Below are 17,353 nucleotides of genomic sequence, written 5' to 3' on the forward strand. Positions count from 1 at the left end.
AGCTGATTCAGTGCTCTTGTTTTACAGATGAGAAAATTGACAGTTCTAGTTGAACTCTCTTTTTTTTTTTTTTTTTTTTTTGTGGTATGAGGGCCTGTCACTGTTGTGGCCTCTCCTGTTGCGGAGCACAGGCTCCAGACGCGCAGGCTCAGAGGCCATGGCTCACGGGCCCAGCCGCTCCGCGGCATGTGGGATCTTCCCGGACCGGGGCACGAACCTGTGTCCCCTGCATCGGCAGGCGGACTCTCAACCACTGAGCCACCAGGGAAGCCCTGAACTCTTTATTTATAAGAGGAAAATATGGCCTCATTTTAAATAAAAGTAAAGTTGAAAAAAAAAAAAGAAGTCCTGGGAGGAAAAAGAAATATGATAGGGGTATATCAAAGGGACACAGAGGCTAACTGAAAGAGCTCCCAATGGCCAAAGTTGGAAAAATTTCAGCAACAAAATATAATATTAAATATCCTTAAGTTGATACTGATACAAATGAGAATGAAGAATCGACAAACATCCTGTACAGAAAAATTCCAAATAATTTACATGGAGACTCTGCCCTGAAGAAGGTGGAACGTAACTCCTCCCTCCTTAAGTGTGAGCTTCCTTCCAAAGAGGTTAAGGGGGAGGGGGAAATAACTTGACAGTGGAGAAACCTGATAAACACTACCTCAGCTAGGTGATCAAGTACAACATCAACAGTAATAAATTATGTTGACAGTATGGATCCTTGACACGATGTGATGAAAATGGCATTTTACCTCTGTGGTCTTCCTCCCCAAAACCCATAAACCCAGTCTAATCATGAGGAAAACATCAGGCAAATCTCAATTGAGGGAAAATTTACAAAATACCTGACCAATACTCCTCAAAAGTGTCAAGTTTCATCAAAAACTTGACCAGAAAAAGCCAAGAAACTGACAAACCCAAGAGAAGACAGAGACGACAACGAAATGTAATGTGGTATCCTAGATGGGATTCTGGAACAGAAAAAGGCCATTAGGTAAACACTAAGGAAATCTGAAGAAAGTATGGATTTTAGTTAATAATAATGTATCATGGGCTTCCCTGGTGGCGCAGTGGTTGGGAATCTGCCTGCCAATGCAGGGGACACGGGTTCAAGCCCTGGTCTGGGAAGATCCCACATGCCGCGGAGCAACTAAGCCCGTGAGCCACAACCACTGAGCCTGCGCGTCTGGAGCCTGTGCTCCGCAACAAGAGAGGCCGCGATAGTGAGAGGCCCGCGCACCGCGATGAAGAGTGGTCCCCGCTCGCCGCAACTGGAGAAAGCCCTCGCACAGAAACGAAGACCCAACACAGCCAAAAATAAATAAATAAATTAATTAATTAATTTAAAAAAAAAAATAATAATAATAATAATGTATCATCACTGGTTCATTAACTGCAAAAAATGAACCATACTAATGTAAGATGCTAATAACAGAGGGAACAGGATGTAGGATACATATAGAAACTATTATTGTTCAATTTTTCAGTAAATCTAAAACTGTTCTAAAAAAGTAAAGTTTATTTTTTTAAAGTCAGTACAATTACATATTTCTTCTCCTTTATTCTCTTAACTGACTTAAAAAACAATTGCTTTTTAATACAATGTAGGTAAAACAATATCTATAAAATTGTATTGTTGGGCCTGTAACATACAGAATTCTTTAGTAAGACATAATCTTAAATGTCTCTGTACCTAACCACAGTGCTTTAAAATAAGCAAAAATTGATAGAACTGAAAGGAGAAAGAGACAAATCCACTTATACTTGGAGACTTCAACACTCTTCTATGATCAATACACGTAGAAAGTCAAGATGAATATGGAAGGACTCAACTTCACCATCAGCCAACTAGATCTAATTGACATTTGTGGAACAACCCACCCAATAATGACAAAATACAAATTCTTTATAAGTGCACGTAAAACATGAGCCAAAAATAAATAAATAAATAAATAAATAAATTTAAAAAAAAAAAAATAATAATAATAATAATGTATCATCACTGGTTCATTAACTGCAAAAAATGAACCATACTAATGTAAGATGCTAATAACAGAGGGAACAGGATGTAGGATACATATAGAAACTATTATTGTTCAATTTTTCAGTAAATCTAAAACTGTTCTAAAAAAGTAAAGTTTATTTTTTTAAAGTCAGTACAATTACATATTTCTTCTCCTTTATTCTCTTAACTGACTTAAAAAACAATTGCTTTTTAATACAATGTAGGTAAAACAATATCTATAAAATTGTATTGTTGGGCCTGTAACATACAGAATTCTTTAGTAAGACATAATCTTAAATGTCTCTGTACCTAACCACAGTGCTTTAAAATAAGCAAAAATTGATAGAACTGAAAGGAGAAAGAGACAAATCCACTTATACTTGGAGACTTCAACACTCTTCTATGATCAATACACGTAGAAAGTCAAGATGAATATGGAAGGACTCAACTTCACCATCAGCCAACTAGATCTAATTGACATTTGTGGAACAACCCACCCAATAATGACAAAATACAAATTCTTTATAAGTGCACGTAAAACATGCATCACCAAATTCAGAAAAGCAAATTCCTCTGGAGATGCAAGTAGAATAATGTGACTGCAGAGGAATACCAACTCTATTAGCTATGATTTATTTATTAGGCTGGGTTCTGGGTACACTGTATTATTCTTTTATGCTTCATATGCACTATTTCATAATAAAATTTTAAGTCATTAGAGTATATTCTCTGGTAAACCTTTCCTTTAGTGGTCTGGAGGGTTAAAGAGGCAGGTCTCCATATATTTTATTATTAAAATGGACTGCACCAAAAACCATAACCTCTCAACTTTTATCGAAATATACAGAAACGCTCACAAACTCCATAATTTGGTATAATATTTATTATTTCAAAGCCTCAGCAATGTCTTCTACGAGTATCCCGACAGTATTTGCTAACAAAGGATGGATTTTTAGTTTGTCACCAAATTAAAATTGTTATTTTTTGTCTATGTATTATTTCAGCCAGTTTTACTAAAACAGGAAGAAGAAAAGTTTATGGCTTTTTGTCTTCTACTCCTGAAGTAAGAAATCTCCAAAGAAACTTCCAAAAATATATCATTAAGTTCATAAAATTTTAAGACATTAATCAGGGACCTCCTCTGGTAGTCCAGTGGTAAAGAACCCGCCTTCCAATGCAGGGGGCGTGGGTTTGATCCCTGGTCGGGGAACTAAGATCCCACATGCCATGGGGAAACTAAGCCCGCGCGCCTCAACTAGAGCCCAAGTGCCGCAAACTACAGAGCCCACACGCTCTGGAGGCTGAGTGCCACAACTAGAGAGAAACCCTTGGGCCACAACTTGAGAGAAATCCGCACGCCACAACGAAGAGCCCGCATGCCGCAACCAAGACCCAACACAGGCAAAAAAAAAAAAAAAGATATTAATTAGCACACAACTATAATCATCACTGAAAAAAGCTCAGTAAGTTTGTCTTCATATTCGGAATGCTTCGTTTTAAAATATCTCAACTGACCATATTAGCCTCATACTCTCATTAAGCAAATACCTTAAGGCACAATATACTCAATGGTATATATAGACCCATACATCATATAGTATTTTTAACAACGTTAAGGGTTTATTTGGGTTTTTTTTAGTGATTCCTTTTCAATCTGCTTAGACCATTATTGTTTTGTACTTTGCATTTGACTGAAAACAAGCTCATAATATAAATAGAAGTACCAGCTCCGCTTGTTTCCTGCTGTTCATGTGTCCTTTCATTAGCACTTCAGTCTTCAGTTGAATCTTCAATCCGCAGATTCTCTGCAGGAATCTTTTTAAGCCCTTTGTCTATTCATTCAGCAAGCTTCATTTCATGCAAATCAGATAATATAATCTGAAAGACCCCTAAACCAGGTAGAGGTTAACTGTAATATGTCCAAATAGAATGTAAGCAAACAAATACGGAGGCTCACACTGTTGGCCCCTCCAGGTTGTGGTGTGCCCATGATCCTCCCTTCAGGTTACCTCACTTTCCATACCTGATGTATATCATCAGACATACAGACGGAGTAAAGTGTCAAACTATGATTTAAATATTAGTAAAGTTAATTGCCCTTTTCTTTTCTTGTTATACCCTGCCTAGAAGATCATTTTGCACGCCTCCCACTTTGGAAACCATTACTCTTAAAAAAAACTAGAATGAAAAGATGAGACTGTGCTAGGCTTGAGGAGCAAATAAGGAATGTGAATGGCAGAATCAGATGAGGAAATTTAGAGCCTAAGTGGTTAGCTAACTTGGCCTAACATTCCAAAGCTAGTAATTCGTGGAGTAGGCAACCAATCTGACAATAAAGCCTATTCTCTTTCCACTGTGCCACATCACCCCCTCCAGGGCAAACACGACGACTCCAGGACTGAGGAAAGAATACAGATCCCCAAGCCCTGGTGTTGAGCAGACCTTAGGTCACAGTTAAACAGGGTCAGGAGGCTAGTGCAGCAAAACGTCTGGGCCCTCATTAGCCCTGTCAGGGAAGCAATGTGTTCCAGGGCTAGACTAAGTCTGCAGGCAGAAGTTAAGTAAATCCCACAGTAAAGGCTAAAGGAAAGAAAGCAGGCTCTAGAAATGTTTCCAGAAAGTCTCTATACTACACCTAAGTGTTAAGGATCCCTCACTTTCCTTGACTCTTTTTGTTAATGTCTTAACTTCCAGCTCTCAATTACTTCAAAGCATCTAGGTATCAAAACTTCTTGTGTGGGCTTCCCTGGTGGCGCAGTGGTTGAGAGTCCGCCTGCCGATGCAGGGGACGCGGGTTCGTGCCCCGGTCCGGGAAGATCCCACATGACGCGGAGCGGCTGGGGCCGTGAGCCATGGCCGCTGAGCCTGCGCGTCCGGAGCCTGTGCTCTGCAACGGGAGAGGCCACAACAGTGAGAGGCCCGCGTACCACAAAAACAAAAAAAAAAAAACAACTTCTTGTGTAAGTTCATTTTCTGCCAGCAAAACTCCTGTCAGTTTTTCTCTGGATGCTCCTTAAATTAAGAAGTCAGAGATCACTGTGCTTATCGCTAACAAGCTCTTAACTGGAACTAATCAAACTTCCCTAAAAGAGAACTAACTTCCTTGCTTATTTCAGGAAAATTCTCAACTATCCTTCCCCTAATACTTCTTTTCTTTTCTCTTCTCTTTCAGATTAAAAAAAAAAAAAAAAAAAAAAAAAAAGCCAGGGAAAGTAAACGTTGGTAAAGCCCTAGAGATTGGGTTTTTTGGTTGGTTTGTTTGATTTTACAAATCTGAAAAAGTTCCCTAGGTTCCAATAAAAAATATTCAGTGACTGCACTCCATTTCTACACAGAGCTCTGAATAGCAAATATAACCTCCCAGGGCTGTGGTAACTGGTGTTTTTGATTTTTTGGCCATGACTGGCAGCTTGCGGGATCTTAGTTCCCCAACGAGGGATCAAACCCAGGCCCCCTGCAGTGGAAGTGCAGAGTCCTAACCAGGAATCCCCTGTGGTAACTGTTAAATAAATTATGTAAAGCATTTAGCACAATGCCTGGCACAAAATAAGAGCCTAATAAATGTTAGCTGCCATTATTATTATTATTATTGATATTATTATGTAACTACCCTCTTGAATGATGCCTAGACTAGAATTCTATGGGCAAGACTCTTTTTTCTTAATTTACAGTTTTTCTGATTTATTTAAAAGTATAAAAATATAGGGCTGGAAGAAGAGAAAATACTTTTTTATCAATCATTTACAACATTTTAAATCTGGAATAGAGGGACTTCCCTGGTGGTGCAGTGGTTAAGAATTTGCCTGCCAATGCAGCGGACACGGGTTCAAGCCCTGGTCCGGGAGGATCCCACATGCCGCGGAGCAACTAAGGCCGTGCACCACAACTGTTGAGCCTGTGCTCTAGAGCCCGTGAGCCAAAAATACTGAGACCGTGTGCCACAACTACTGAAGCCGCCCACGCGCCTAGAGCCCGTGCTCCGCAACAAGAGAAGCCACCGCAACGAGAAGCCCGCCCACCGCAACGAAGAGTAGCCCCCACTCGCCGCAACTAGAGAAAGCCCCCGCGCAGCAACAAAGACCCAACACAGCCAAAAAAAAAAAAAAAATCTGGAATAGAGAAAGGTTTTAATAAAATTGAAAGGTGGTAAAAGAGCTAAAAATGCAGTGTGCCCAAGGAATCAGAAAATAGAATATTAGAAAATTGGGGTGGGGGAGCTCCCTGGTGGTCTAGTGGTTAGGACTCAGCACTTTCACTGCCATGGCCCGGGTTCAATCGCTGATCAGGGAACTGAGATCCTGCAAGTCACATGCTGAAGCCAAAAGAAAAAAGGAAGGAAGGAAGGAAGAAAACTGGGGGAAAGTAAGGCACAAAAAGGAGAAACAGACACCTCTAGTCTGCTAAAGAAAAACCTCATAGTTTTCCTAAAACCTGCCATGGGCTGCTTAGTTCATAAAGAGGAAACTTTAGTCGCAAGCAAAGATACTAAACTACTTACCTAATAAGCAAATATTAAAACCATATGAACTGGGCTTCCCTGGTGGCTCTGTGGTTAAGAATCTGCCTGCCAATGTAGGGGACATGGGTTCGAACGCCTGGTCCAGGAAGATCCCACACGCCGCAGAGCAACTAAGCCCATGCGCCACAACTACTGAGCCTGCGCTCTAGAGCCCATGAGCCACAACTACTGAACCCGTGTGTCACAACTACTGAAGCCCACGCGCCTAGAGCCCGTGCTCCGCAACAAGAGAAGCCACCGCAATGAGAAGCCCGCGCACCACAACGAAGAGTAGCCCCCGCTTGCCGCAACTAGGGAAATCCCACGCACAGCAACAAAGACCCAACGCAGCCAAAAATAATAAATAAATAAAATAAATTTATAAAAGCATGAACAATAAAGAAAAGGGTGCATTCTTGAAATGACACAAAGCTTTAGTTTTCATATTTCAGGAAAAAAGTATCCTTGTTAGTTATTTCTATAGTTATAGTTAAAAAAAAAAAAAACCCTAAAGGGTTTTTAAAAAAGATATATAAGAATTACTTTTTCAAATGATTTTGGAATTAGTGAAAAAAATAAGACCAATTAAATGTATTCCAACCTAAATCAAATTATTTGTTTTTGATCACATACACAGCATGCAGCCTTCATACCAAAATCCTGGATGTGAACAAAATTTCATTTCTAAGTTCTCATATCTTTAATTTCAGTTAACATGTTGGTAGTAATGATTCATTATGAGCTACAAAAACCACAGGCAAAGCAATGGAGAATCAGAAATGTAAGGGCTTAGAAATACCCAGGTCTCATATTTTGCACATCCAAATAAATAAAATGTCTAGTCTCAGGCTGTAGTTGTACTTCACAATAAAGGCATGGAAATAGAAACCCAGAACCCCTAACTCCTGGTCCATTATACCACCTTTCTATATGTGAAGACACTAGGATAATTTTTCTGCCTGTGGTCTGTAGGTAAGATTTCATAAACAATAAATTAAAACCACAAATCCAAAACTTAAGTGCACCAAAAGATCCTATTTTTTTTTTAAGTTTTAAAAGAGAAGCCACAAACTGGAAAAAGAAATTTGAAGCCATCTGTGTGAAATATTAGCGTCCAAAATGTACTTTAAAATTATAAATCAATCTGAAAAAGACAACACAACAGAACAGGTAAATGATGAAAAACAGCAAATCACAGAAAAGGAAAACTTAAGCGCCAATAAAAACATGGAGCAATGTTCAAACTCATTAGTAATCAGAAAAACATGTAAGATTAATATAAAAATAAGATTGCATGGTACATCCAGCAGATTTGCAGAAATTATAAAGCCTAAAACACCAACGGGTGACAAGGCAGGGAAGGAATAGAAGCCACACATCGCTGGTTTGAATGTTAATTGGAAAACTACTTCAGAGTGGAATTTAGCAATACACACGGAAGTTGAAGATGTGCATGGCACACATACCAGTAGTTTACTCCTAGTACACACTCTAAAAGACATGCATGTGTACACAAAGAGACGTGACAAGAATACTCATAGCAGCATTATTTGTAGTAACAAATAAAATCAGAACACACTAATTGCCAATCCACAGGAAAACATAAAACTGTGATATAGCCCAATAACAGAATCCTATTCAGTGAAGAAAATAAATGCACTAGAGCTACATATATCCATATGGACAAGCCTCACAATACTGAGAGAAAAAAATAAAGTTATAAAAAGATATAATTAATACTGTTAATATAAAGGTTTTTTTAATGCAAAACAATATACATTTTAGGGCTACTTACATACGTAATAAAAATATGAAAATATGTACAAGAATGAAAAGCATCAAATGCAGAATAGCGGTTCCCTCAGAAGGGGAGGAGAATACAACTGGGAAGCAGTAGGGGTTCAACTTTAAAAGGAGCCTAGTGTCTTTAAGTGGTGTGTACAAAGGTATTCACAATTTTTATTCTCTATACCTTTTTGAGGGCCAATATTTCACAATATTTAAAAAATTAAATGAAAATAAACTCAAGGTCCAAGCAACATAGTTTACTCTGGAGCCCACATGCTTAACCATGACACTATTTATTCTATTTTTGTTTGTGCAGTTAAAAAAGGTTTAGTCATTTTAAGAAACTGCTCAAGAACATGTAAAACGTCACACCAGTAAAAAGCAATGAAGTACCTGACTAAAGGAAAATTTTCACGCAAATCATATTGTGGAGACACAAACTGGTCATATCACCACGTTCAGGAATCATGTGGGTAAGCCAAAAAAACAAAACCCAAGTTGAACTTGGAACATAAAAGTCTTGTTTAGAGAGAGCATGTAGAAAGAATACGGGCTTTGAAGGTGGACCTGGTTCAAATATCACTCCTGTCACTGATTAGCTGTGTGGCCCTAAACAAGTTTTAACTTCTCTGAGCTCCATTTCCTCACCCAAACACTGGAGATACCATACCTAGCTTCCACAGTGGTAAAGGTTACAATGTAGCCATTATCTATGAAAATCTCTTGAACACAGTAGCCTCACACTAAATAACAGTTGTTATTACTTGCAGAAGAAAGTCTCTCTCTGGCAAGAGGAGACAGAGCAAGCAGAGATAAAAATTAAAAGGAGGGAGTAAAGAGTCTAGAAAAAGAAGCCAGGAAGAAGCTTGAATGGTTAGGGACTGAAAAAGTCCTTATAGAGTCCCTAAAGTTACTCCCGCCCCCAAAAAATTTTTTTTACTGTACACTATTTGATTATAGTGAGGCTTAGTTACAGGAATATTTGGTCCAAACCTGATTATTGCTGAAATGCCATAATATATAGCATATATATAATATTATAATATATAGCTTATACATAATATTGTTAATATACAAAAATTCAAGATCAAAATGTGTTTTCTTTAAAAGTTCATTTTTTGGTTGTTAAAAATGTATTAACAAGTAAATCAAATACAATATAACTGTTTCTCTCAGTTATCTACAATCAGGTCTGTCCTACTCTTAACATATTAAAGAGAAATCAATGATAATTTCAACAAATGCCAAAAAGCAATAAAATTCAACACCCAGTAAAAATATAAACCAAGAATAGAAGGAAACTTCCTTAAATTGACAAAAGACACCTACCAGAAACCTTTAGTAAGTATCATATCTAACAGTGAAACACTGGAAGCATTCCCATTCAGGAAAAAGACTATAATGCCCATTATCATCACTGCTATTCAACTTTTGCACTGGAGGGTCTAGGCATTGCAATAACACAGAAAACAAGATAAGTGGTATCAAGTTTAGAAAGAAGCCTGGTCAATTAAGCCTTCTAGTCAAAGCAGCCCAGTAAGTAAACATTTCGATGCGTCCCCTCTGCTCCAAATACACAGTAATAGATATGTTTAAATATATATTTTAAGTTACTAAAAAGGCTCAAAAACAAGACAACCCTCCACTTGGATCAGAAACAGAACAGATACACAAAACTGTGAGCAGGACTGAAGCTACAGGCTTGCTGGACTCTGAGTCTAGAAGCAGGTGTATACTTCCATCAGGGCAACAGTGACACGGAGTGAAGGAGGTGGAGAAACAGGAGACATCTGAGCCAGATTCACTGCTTAAAGCCAAGGATGAGGCTAGAGCTGAAAGGAAGTGAAAAAGTACCGCTGTCAGTCTCTGCCTAGAACTATGGTTTATGTGGTGCTCTGGGCTCTGAAAAGTGAGAAGATAAAAGCACAGCCTCATGACCAGGAAATGAACCAAGACATTCACACACTCTGTGAGTGGATCTAAAATAGCCCCAATTACCTCAAAGAGCAGGACCCTGACCATTATCATATCTGATTTCTTGACTAGCGTCCAGTCAATCAGTGGAAGCACCTGAAATATCACTACACAGAGAAGGGTGAGCACAGAAATAAGAGAAACAAAAGCAAAAGTACTCACCCTCAAATGAGTCTGTAAATCAAAACTTCAAAACATATAAAGAAGTATAATGCTAAGAAAGACAGCCAACAAAAGCAACAATTAGAATATAAATTCATGCCAGATGCAGTTTAATTTTACAGAACAGTCTGACAAAGATTTATTTTTTAAGTACATTTAGGGTGCCAGGATATACAATTTTAAAATTATTGGGAATGCAAAATTGGACAGGCAGTTGCTTACAAAGCTAAAGATACCTTTACCATACGATCCAGCAATCACGCTCCTAGGTATTTACCCAAGAAAGCTGAAAACATATGTCCACACAAAAACCTGCACATGAATATTTACAGAAGCTTACTCACAACTGCCAAAAACTAGAAGTAACCAAGATGTCCTTCAATAGATGAATGGATAAACAAACTGTGGTACTTTCATACGATGAAATATTATTCAGCAATAAAAAGAAATGAGCTATCAAGCCAAGACACAGAGGAAACGTAAAGGCATAATTCTAAGTGAAAGAGACCAGTCTGAAAGCCTAGAATACTGCATGATCCAAACCATATGACATTCTGGAAAAGGCAAAACTATAGACACAAGGCTTCCCTGGTGGCACAGTAGTTAAGAATCCGCCTGCCAACGCAGAGTACATGGGTTTGAGCCCTGGTCTGGGAAGATCCCACATGCCGCGGAGCAACTAAGCCCATGCGCCACAACTACTGAGCCAGCGCTCTAGAGCCCGCGAGCCACAACTACTGAGCCCACGTGCCACAACTACCGAAGCCCACGTGCCTAGAGCCCGTGCTCCGCAACAAGAGAAGCCACCACAATGAGAAGCCCGCGCACCACAACCAAGTGTAGCCCCCGCTTGCTGCAACTAGAGAAAAGCCTGCGCGCAGCAACAAAGACCCAACGCAGCCAAAAATAAAATAAATAAATTTATTTTTAAAAACCAAAAACTATAGACACAGTAAAATGATCAGTTGTTATCAGGAGCTCAGAAGGAGGGAGGGGGGAATGAATGGGTGGAATACAGGGGATTTTAGAGCAATGAAATTATTCTGCATGATACTGCAATGACATTACATGAAATGTCATGTGATAACATTTTGCATTTGTCAAAACCCATAGAACTGTACAACACAAAGAGCAGAAGCCTAATATAAACCATGAACTTAAGTTAATAATAATGTATCAATATATAGTCATCAGTTGTAACAAATGTACCACTCTAATGCAAAATGTTAATAACGGGAAAGTGCCCCTGAAGAAGAGGGAGTTTATAGGAACTCTCTGTACTATCCAACCATTTTGGTCATATTCAGTTATGTACATAATTTTTTTAATATCATGGACAGTTCCACTTCTGGGTATATACACAAAAGAATTGAAAGCAGGGATTTGAACAGATATTTGCACACCCATGTTCATAGCGGCATTATTCACAATAGCCAAAAGACAGAAGCAACCCAAGTGTCCATTGATGGCTGAATGAATAAGCAAACATAATGTACGCATACAACAGAATAGCATTCAGCCTTAAAAAATAAGGAAATCCTGGGAATTCCCTGGAGGTCCAGTGGTTAGGACTTGGCATTTTCAATGCCGAGCGCCTGGGTTCAATCCCTAGTCAGGGAACTAAGATTCCACAAGCCTCGAGGCGGGGTCAAAAAAAAAAAAAAGGAAATCCTGACACATGTTACAATATAGATGAACTCTGAAGACATTATGCTAAATGAAATAAGCCAGACGCAAAAGGACAAATACTGTATGATTCCACTTATAGGAGGTGCCGAGAGCAGTCACCTTCACAGATACAGAAAGCAGAATGGTGGTTGCCAGGGGCTGGAGGGAGAAAAGAACGGGGAATCAGTGTTTAATGGCTACAGAGCTTCAGCTGAGAAAGATAAAAATTTTCTCGAAATGGATAGTGATGTTTATACAACAATGTAAATGTACTTAATGCCACAGAACTGTACAATTAAAAATGGTTAAATAGTAAATTTAATGTTGTGTATATTTGCCACAATAAAAAAATGAGGAAAAGTGCTGAAAAACTGGTTTTCCAAATTGAAAAATATATATATCACTTCATTACACCATATAGAAATTCCACACAGAAAGCAAAACTTCTTTTTTAATTTTAGAAGAAAATAAAGATATATAGAATTCATACCCTGGGGTAGAGAAAATTTACTTAAACCAGACACAGAAACAAATTTTGTTAATTTAGTGTAAAATTTTCCATAAATATAACATTAAAATGTAAAACTTGTATACAACTAAAGACACTGTTAACAAAAGGAAAAGGCAAGCCTCAGACTGGCAGCATGCTTTGGCAACACATAAATCCAGCAATGAATTAGTATCCAAAGTAACCTAACTGTCCCACAGTTAGTGAAGGATACATAAACAGTGATTTAAGTCTACAGCTGAACACTACTCAGCTTTTAAAAATAAATGAACCAGATCCACAAGTGGCAAAATGGTTAAACCTCCATCAATTAATTTAAAGCATGCACCCCTTTGACCCAGCAAGTCTACATTTCATTCACTGCGGCAATGGTGAAATGGCCAACAGCTTTAATGGCCATCAATGAGGAGAGGATTAAATAAACTACAAGATATACTATGTATGGTACTGTGTAGTAGTCAAGACGAACCAGGTAGATCTTTATGTTCCATCATGGAAAGATCTCAGACATTCTGTTAGGAAAAAGTTGCAGACCAATGTCTACAGTATCATGTCATTAATGTGGGCATCGGAGGAAACCCTACTTTTTCCTGTATTATCTATATATAGATGAAAATGCATAGAGAAAGGTCTGGAAGGATCACAACAAACTGATAACTGCCGTTTCGGTGGAGAAGGGAGTGGGTCAAGGGGCCTTGTCTTCTGTCTGTACTGTTTGAGCCTTTAATAAGAGAGTGTGCATTCATGAGCCATTTGCAGAGCTGCAGTACACAGCCCCAGACTGCACAATACAACTCCAGGAGCTGCCATTCACAGGCACTCCGATGTGAATGGCAACCCCTAAAACTGGGCAGTATACTTCCTGCACTAGATGCCACAGCCCTGATACTTGTATAACTAGAAATAAATAAAATGAGAGGTGATGAGAGTATTTACTGCAAACCAGCATGAGGGAGTTTCTACGGTGATGTAAATTTCTATATCTTGATTGGGATAGTGGTTACAAAGTATAGACAGTCCCCAATTTACAATGGTTTGACTTTAGATGGCGTAAAAGCAATACACGTTCAGTAGAAACTGTACTTCAAATCTGAATTTTGATCCTTTCCCTGGCTAGCGATATGCAGTATGATACTCTCCCGTGACGCTGGGCAGCGGCAAGGAGCCACAGCTCCTGGTCAGCCACAAGGGTAAACAACCGAGATACTTACAACCATTCTGTTTTTCACTTTCAGTACGGTATTCAATAAATTACATGAGACATTCAACACTTTATTATAAAATAGGCATTGTGTTAGATGGTTTTGCCCAACTGTAGGCTAATGTAAGTGTTCTGAGCATGTTTAAGGTAGGCTAGCCTAAGCTGTGATGTTCGGTAGATTGGGTGTATTAAATGCATTTTCAACTTACCATACTTTCAACTTACAGTGGGTTTATCAGACATAACCCCACTAGACCAGCTCTGCACAGGACATCTGTGCAGACATCAGTAAAGTTGATTTCGAAATAAATGTAAATTAAATACATAAATAAATAAAATACAAAACCACTGAGAAAACCTAGAACAAGGCATCCAAAATTACAGGACCTAGGCATCCCAAAATAAGAACTAGTGGACACCTGCTGGTTGCACTCTTAAGTACACAGTTATAAAACTAAAGAGAAATTAACTTAGTTCTTCAAGGCTTACTACACAATGCCGAATTTGAATTAATATTTTATTTTTATACAAGGAAACGTAGGTCCTGAGAGATTTATACTAAAGATATAAAACAAGTGGTAACTTGGCATTCTATTGGTTTTAAATCTGATTTCCTAACTAAGTAGAAATTTTGTCTCTCACACATAGTGGACACTCAAAAGCCTTGCCAACACTACCTTGACTACACAACCCCCTTCAAAAGTAATTCCACTTATGTACGATAAAAATTCTCACAGAACTCATAAAAGGTCAAGTTTTAATTTGGCAGACAAAGTAACCCAACAGGCACTGCAACCCAGGCAACTGAAACAGCAGCCTGGAGCTCGAGAGTCCAGAAATCCAACCAAGGCAGAAAAATGGCAGAATCCCAGCCCTTACAGAAGAGCAGAGATACATCCTCTTATGACAGATCTAAGATCCAAGAACCAAGATAAAAATGAAAAAATGTTCTCTAGACAAAAGTATTCTTCTTCCTCAAGTGACAGAAAAGGGCCAGAACGGGATGATTTGAAGCAACGGCCCAAGGAGTAAGCTCCTGGCAGCCAACATGCAATTAAAATGTGAAAGTGGCAGCATGACCACAAGATATGACAACTCCATCACCTTAGCCATCACTTCAAATGCCCAGACCTAAGAACCTGGGTTACCTCACACGGCAAAAAAAAAAAAAAAAAAAAAAAAGAGAACCTGAGGAACAAGGGAAGTCCATTCAGCCATCCCTAACACCAGATTAATCAATAGTGCTCTGTGTAAAATAGAGCAAAACCTTGCTTGGTTCATTCACTCAGGCAATACGTAGGTATTTAGTGCCTGCTGTGGGTCAGGCACTGTTCTTGTCACTGAGGATTTAGTAGTTAATAGTCATGGAGCTTCATTCTACTTGGGAAGAAAGGTAACTTCTTTTCTCTTTCCAATTTCCATTTCCCTTCCCTATCTTTAAATGTTACGCAGAAGTTCTTTCAAAACTCTCCCAAGTACCTCCCACAAGCTTCTTTGACCCTCCGCTTTAATCCTCAAAGCAAGAAATTTTATGGCTCCAATTTCCCAATACTGGGGAAAAGAGACCTAAAGTGAATGAGACAAAATTCAATGTTGCTTTGTACTTCATACGCATACCTTTACAACCAAATTGCCAGCACTTAAATAGCAAATGATGGTTGTGTTTTACACAATTTTGTGGCCCCAGTGCTGACCACGGTTCTCTACCCAAGGTACCTAACCAATAAACGTTTGCTGAGACTGCTGGAAGGTCTCCCTAATCCCAAGGCCTGGCACAGGAATTTAACAGCAAGCATTCGTTAGCTGCATCCTTCCTCCTCTCAGGACACTTTCGTTTAACGGGTGACCTCGGTGCACAGGTTCACTGATAGGTGCCTCGGGAAATAGTGTTTTGAGGTGATGTGAAATAAATTCCCTTCCCTCTGCCAGGGCCTGCCTGCCTCACCTGCCCTCTGCCAGGACCTGCCTCCTTCGCCCCCTTAAAACACCTAAGCAGAGCCTCCTCCCTGCGAGCTGGGCACGGGCAGCATCAGCCCTGCGCCCGCACCCCGGCTCCGCGCCCTGCGGCCACAGCGCCCTCGGGACCCCGGAGCCCCCTCCGCGGCCCGGGGCTCAGAGCCCGGCGGCGGCGGCCCGGAGCTCCGCTCCATCCCCCGCGCTCGCCCCTCCAGGTCCGGGCGCGCGGCGCCGTCTCCCCTCACAGCGCGCGCTGTGCAGCGGCCCCGGCTCCCCGCGCGCCGTCTCCGCCGCTCCCGGCCCTGCACCCCCGCAGGCTCCCGAGGTGAGGGCGCTACGCGGGCTCCTTCCCGCTTCTCGCGGGCGCGAGGCTCTGGCACCGCGCTCCTCTCCCGCAGCCTGCGGCGGCCGCCACAAACCCCCGCCGTACTCACTTCCCGGCTGGAGCTGGGGGCGTCGAAAACGTCTCCGGCGGCCGCAGCCCCCTCCGCCTCCTCCGGCCCGACCTCCAAGGCTGAGGCGGTGGCGGCGCCCGCTCAGGCCCCGGAGCCGCCCCCGCGGCGAACGTTCTCAGGCACCCGGCTCGCGCCGCTTCCCCGCCCGGCACGCGCAGCGAGCCCGCCCCCGGTGCGAGGGCGCGAGGGTGCGAGGGCGCGAGGGTGCAGGGCGGGGGCCGGGCACGCGCCGCCTGCGCGAGCGCGCGGCTGGGGGCGGAGCTTCCGCCGCGCCGAGAAGGGGGCGGGCCAGCGGGCCGAGTTCCCCTCGAGGCCCGCCCCCTGCGGCCGGGTTCCGGGCGGGAGGAGTAAACTTGCCCCCTGCGGGCTTTTCCCGTGAGCCAGCTGCGAGCGGCGGAGGTGCGTTCCAACTCCACAGGTATGTGCCCCGCCGGCTGAATGCTCGGCCCGACGTGACTACAAGGTAAAGAATGCAAAGAACCACCCCCATGAATCATTCATCCGCACCTCGAGCACGAGACCCTGCCCTGAGTGATTTTTCCGTGTTAATTCAGCTCAGCAGCCGTTAACTGAGCACCGACTCCGTGCCTAGCGCTGTAACACTGTACCAGGTGCTGTGTGGGTACACCGTCAAGGTCCCTGGTCTCCAGGAGCGCGTAACTTAGTGGAAAAGCGGCCGTGTAAACAAGCAGGTCTGGTGATCCGTGCAAAGCCAAGCCACGGTGAGATGCTGTGGGAGGGCAGAGGAGGAAGAGATTACTTCCGCTTGGACGATGCAGAGGGATTCCTGGAAGAGGTGGCATTTGTGTTCAGCCTGCAAGGAGGAAAAAGAGAGAAATCCTAGGAAAAAAAAAGGGAGGGCATCAAAAGCTAGGTAAACAGCTTGGGCAAAGGAACAGAGAGTGACCAAGGTGTACCATCTCAGCATCATCTTTTTTGTTTTAATATCCGTTTTGATAGAATCCTTTCCAAACTATGTGAAACAGGAGATGATGCCAAATGAGGAACAGCAAAGCTTTTTTTTAACAGCTCAAAGGATCATTTTCTCAACTTTATTTAAGGCTCAAGACAGCAGCGTCCTTTAAGGACTTTTGATATGTTAGTGAAGGTTGTAAATCCCTAAGCTAAGAGAGCC

The 17,353-nt window shown here is 41.3% G+C and overlaps 1 protein-coding gene across 24 annotated transcripts in view; it reads right to left on the minus strand.

Moving 5' to 3' along the window:
• DTNB (dystrobrevin beta) overlaps window positions 1–16,322 on the minus strand; it is a 266,778-nt gene extending 250,456 nt beyond the window's left edge. For all 24 annotated transcript variants that reach the window (XR_008618857.1, XR_008618870.1, XR_008618868.1 and 21 more), the window contains exon 1: window positions 16,198–16,322. The gene's annotated coding sequence lies outside the window, so the exon portion shown is untranslated. The remainder of the gene's footprint in view (window positions 1–16,197) is intronic.
• Window positions 16,323–17,353: the final 1,031 nt, after the last annotated feature.

Source organism: Physeter macrocephalus, chromosome 12 (assembly GCF_002837175.3).
Source record: "Physeter macrocephalus isolate SW-GA chromosome 12, ASM283717v5, whole genome shotgun sequence".
Taxonomy (NCBI): Eukaryota; Metazoa; Chordata; class Mammalia; order Artiodactyla; family Physeteridae; genus Physeter; species Physeter macrocephalus.